Source organism: Acomys russatus, chromosome X, assembly GCF_903995435.1.
Source record: "Acomys russatus chromosome X, mAcoRus1.1, whole genome shotgun sequence".
NCBI lineage: Eukaryota > Metazoa > Chordata > Mammalia > Rodentia > Muridae > Acomys > Acomys russatus.
The window spans coordinates 14365536-14370152 of NC_067169.1; the positions used below are offsets into that span (position 1 = coordinate 14365536).

At 43.6% G+C, this 4617-nt stretch overlaps 1 non-coding gene across 1 annotated transcript; it reads right to left on the bottom strand.

The window, feature by feature from the left end:
• Nucleotides 1-4172: 4172 nt before the first annotated feature.
• On the bottom strand, nucleotides 4173-4276 carry LOC127186107 (small nucleolar RNA ACA64). Its single transcript, XR_007830340.1, has one exon. It is a non-coding gene; the product is annotated as a small nucleolar RNA ACA64 (small nucleolar RNA).
• Nucleotides 4277-4617: the final 341 nt, after the last annotated feature.

The following is a 4617-nucleotide window of genomic DNA, read 5'->3' on the forward strand; positions in this document are numbered from 1 at the left end:
GATAACTTCCTAGCCAGGTGTGGTGGTGCACGCCTTTAATCCCAGCACTTGGGAGGCAGAGGCAGGCAGATCTCTGTGAGTTGGGGCCAGCCTGGTCTACAAAGTGAGTCCAGGACAGCCAAGGCTACACAAAGAAACCCTGTCTTGAAAAAACCAAACCAAACCAAAGAAACCTGAAACACAAATAAGGGACCAACCGAGAAACTTTGCTGAAGGTGGATAGGTTGCCAAAAGGCCCTTGGAAGGGTGGTCGGCATCATTGCTATCATTAGGGAAATGTAAGCATGGGAGGCCACTCTAACTTATTATAATGGCAAAAATGCAAAGAACTGCGCAGGGAGTAGCAAGGATATAGAGAAAATGGGAACTCTCATACATTGTTAGTAGACGTGTCAAAAGAAATAATGACGTGGCAAAGTATTTAGTAGTTGCTGTGTAAGCATGAGGACTTGTGTAAAAAGCCTGGACATGATTGGTACACGTTTTTAATCCCAGCACCCAGGAGGCTTGGGCTACATACTGAGTCCCTGGCCATCCGGGGCTACAGAGGGAGATCTCATCAAAAAACAAAGAAAAAAAACCCCAAAAAACAAAAAACAAAAACAAACCTGGACACAGTGATAGATGTACGGATTCCCACTGCTGGAGGGGCTGAGAGATGCGAGGATCCCAAGGCTTTGCTGGCTACCCAGTCTAGCTGAATCAGTGAGCTCCAGGGTCAGTGGCACACCAGGTCTCAAAAAGGAAGGTGGGGACTGATTGAGAAACACTCCAAGTTAACTTCCAACCTATACATACACACAGAGAGAGACAAAAGGAAAGAAAAATATTAAACATGTGCCTGCTTTATGATACAGCCATTTTATTCCCACGTATTTAACCACAAGCAAAGAGAGCATATATCGACACAAAGAGTTATAGGTGAGTGTTCAGAGCTGCTTTTTTTGTTGTTGTTGTTTGTTTTTCAAGACAGGGTTTCTCTGTGTAGTCTTGGCTGTCCTGAAACTCTATTTGTAGACCAGGCTGGCCTCAAACTCACAGGGATCTGCCTGCCTCTGTCTCTCAAGTACTGGGATTAAAGGTGTGCGCCACCATCCCTGGGTAAGAGCTGCTTTATTTATAGCAGCCCAAAATTGGGAACAACACGTGAGGGAGGGAGGGAGGAATGGGAGGATACAAGGGATGGGATAACAATTGAGATGTAATATGAATAAATTAATAAAATATATTTTTAAAAATTGGGAACAACTGGAATGTCCATCAACAAATGAAAGGATAGCCAAATTGTCATATAGCCGTATAGAGGACTCTTACAAAAGGGAGAAACAGTATCAATAGATATGGATGAATTGCAAGGAAGTTATCATGTGGGAAAGAAACCAGTCAATAACAATTAGTGCAGTTATACAAAATCCTAAACAATACTTTTTTGTGCGCGATAGGAAGTACAACAGTAAAATGGGTGTGATAGGGCAAGCCTGTAATCCCAGCACCTAAGAGGCCAGCCTGGGCTACAGAACCTGAGCCCTGGTTACCTGGAGTGCCGGTCTGGTGGGGAAGACTGAAGGGAAAAATTTCAAAGGGGCCCTAGGAAATGTTTGAGGTTGATAGACTTGTTCAGAGTTTTAATTGTGGTGATTCTGTAGCGGTGTGTATTCGTGTTGTACATAATCATATATTTTTAAATATGTACACACCGTTATATAGTAATCCCACCTTAATAAAAACATACAAACTCCCAGAACCGACTTTATTGTCCTTTCCCCGAAACCATGGTTCTTTCCTCTTACATAATCTCCAAAGCAGGGAAACAGAAAATTGTTGGCAGGGATGTCTCTTTTCAAGTTTTTTTTTTTTTTTAAAAGACAAAAACAAAGAAAAAAAAAAAAAAACCATGTAATTGGTTTTTCTAAAATGCCTTCCTGTTCACTTATGGATTCCCGTACGGTAGAAAAGGCCTAGCAAGCCTGTGCACATCCTTTCATGGTTATGATGACGTATGAAAAAGCAGCGTTAGGGCCCTGTGCTTCTGGAAAAATGGAGTAAAATGCACTTTCCCCAGTACCACCAAGAACACCCAAAATGCTTAGTTTTAGATATAAAATAAGGTGGAGAAGAAAAGTAGAGCTATTGCAGGCTACGGGACATGATGAACACATGGCTGTGGGTTTCCATACCTTCCAGACTGGTTTTTGGAGAAGCCAACACCCCAGAAAGAGCAGCCACAAACAGAAAAATTAAAAACAAAACAAACAAAAAACACCCTGAAAAAAAAAAGTCTGGTTTTTTTTTTCTATCTAAACAGTAAACTTCTGCACAATGATTGCTCTAGATCAGCCAAACAGTAAAGGGGTTTAAAAAAAAAAAATCCCCAAAGCCTGTGTGGTCCCACCCTTAACCAGGAAGGGCTCGAGAGTTGTAACAGTAAAGAGATTCGCACACACCCCTTGCCTCAGGGAGGTTTCAGGGAAGGCAGGATTCACAGCGCGGTGGCCTGCGGGTAGGCTAAGGCGCCTCCCATTCCTTGGCTCAGCTGAAACAGCCCGGACTTTCCCCTCCGCCTAGAAGATCCGCCGCGTCCCGCCCCCTCCGCTGACGTCACCCAGCCCGGAGTCTGAATTTTCACCCCCCTCGCAGAGCTGACGAGTTCGCTGCCACCAGATTACTGGAGGCAAGGTCGCGGCGCCACAGAGCGCAGGCGACGGGTGGTTAGCGGCCGATGGCCTAGTGTGAAGCCAAGCATCCCGTCCCGCCCCGCCCCGCCTCGCTCCGCCCCGTAGTCACACGCCGCCCAGGAGCGCAGGCGCAGGTGCGGCCGCGCGCGTGCGCACACGTCAGCAAACGCTGATCTCGAAATCTGGAACTTAACCCTCCCGTGTCCGTAGCTGAGTCGTCTCAGCAGCAGCTGGAGAGACTTCCTAAAACGTCAATTTAAAAAAAAAAAATTACTCTTCATACTCAGATCGGGAAATTCTCAACTTGAGTGGGAAACGACAATTCACTAAGATGACAGGCTTGTTAGAATTAACTGACAACGATTTAAAAACAGCTGTCATTAAAAAAATGCTTTGACAAACATTAAGCATTCTTGTTTGAATGGAGAGGAGTCTCAAAACTCAAATGCATTTTTACCTGGAGATGACAGTAGCTTACAGGTAAAAATAGAATCAAGAATCAATAGCAGAATCTAACGGTCTGCGGAGAGAATCAGAACGGGAGCTTAGAATATAATTTACTCTAAATAAGGAGAGAAAATAGACTGAAAAAAAAAAAAAAAGAACAGACCTTCAGGGACATGGGAGATAATTTTTGTTCTTTGTTTTTCAAGACAGGATCTTTCTGTGTAGCCTTGGCTGTCCCAGAATCACTTTGTAGACCAGGCTGGCCTCGAACTCACAGTGATCCCCCTGCCTCTGCCTCCTGAGTGCTGAGATTAAAGGTGTACACCACCACGCCCCATTGGGAGATATTTTTTAAATCTAATTTTTTTTTTTATCATGACAGTTTCAGGAGAGAACATGAAACTAAAATAGTAATTAAAGAATTAATGCTTAAAATTTTCTGAAATTTTTCAAAAAGGCATAAACCTAAAGATTCAAGAACCTGAGGAAATTTTGTGTGTGTGTGTGTGTGTGTGTGTGTGTCTGATTTGTTTTTGGACACAAAGCTTCTCTTTGTTTCCTTGACTGTTCTAGAACTCCTGCTGTACCAGGCTAGCCTAGAACTCACAAAGATACGCTGGTCCAGTGTCTACCTTCAGAGTCTGGGATTAAAGGTGTGGGCTATCACTGCAGGGCAACCTGAGAAAATTTTTAGCAGGATAAACAACACAAAAACCCATCATTTCTCAAAGCCAAACCTCAGAAAAAAATTAATAGATCATCTAAGCACCCAAAGGAAAGCATGTTATCTCTAAAGGAAAAATGTTAGAAAGCAAAAACAGTGGAAGAAAAGTGCCATGTTTTTCAAGTGCTAAAAAGAATTTAGTCAGCCATACACTTGGCAGTCTAAGGCAGGAGGCTCTCAAGTAAGAAAGCAACCTAGGCTACATAATGAGACCCTGCATAAAAACAACAAAAACAGCTTCTAATGTACATTTACATAGCTTGTACACATAGTCTTCAGGAATGAAAGAGAAATCAAAATATATTTTCTACAGCTCCCCCCCACCCCAGTGTAGAGGCCTCGGTTTAGCCCTCCCACACTGAAGCAGGCAGTGAGCTGAGGCCCCGTGGCTCTGGGCCCCTGAATCTCACCCACTCCAACTCTCAGCTCCCCCCATTCCCCACCCCCCACCCCTAGCTCCTCTCACCCCACACCCCCACTCCTGGAGCAACCTACCTGAAAAGTAGAGCAGCACTTGCGAGACACCAGCCAAGATATATTTTCTTATGACAAAACCAAAACCCTCAAAATCAAAGAGAATTTGCTGCTGACAAATAGAGCCTAATGAATGGACTAAAGAAAATTTCTGACAAAAAAGAAACTGATAAGGCTCAGTGGTAGAGAGCACTTGCTTCACATGCAGAAGAGCCTAGGTTTGATTTCTAAGCATAGCAAATAATAACCAGGATAATGTTGATGAACATGAAGGACAAGAAAAGTCTTTGCGTATCA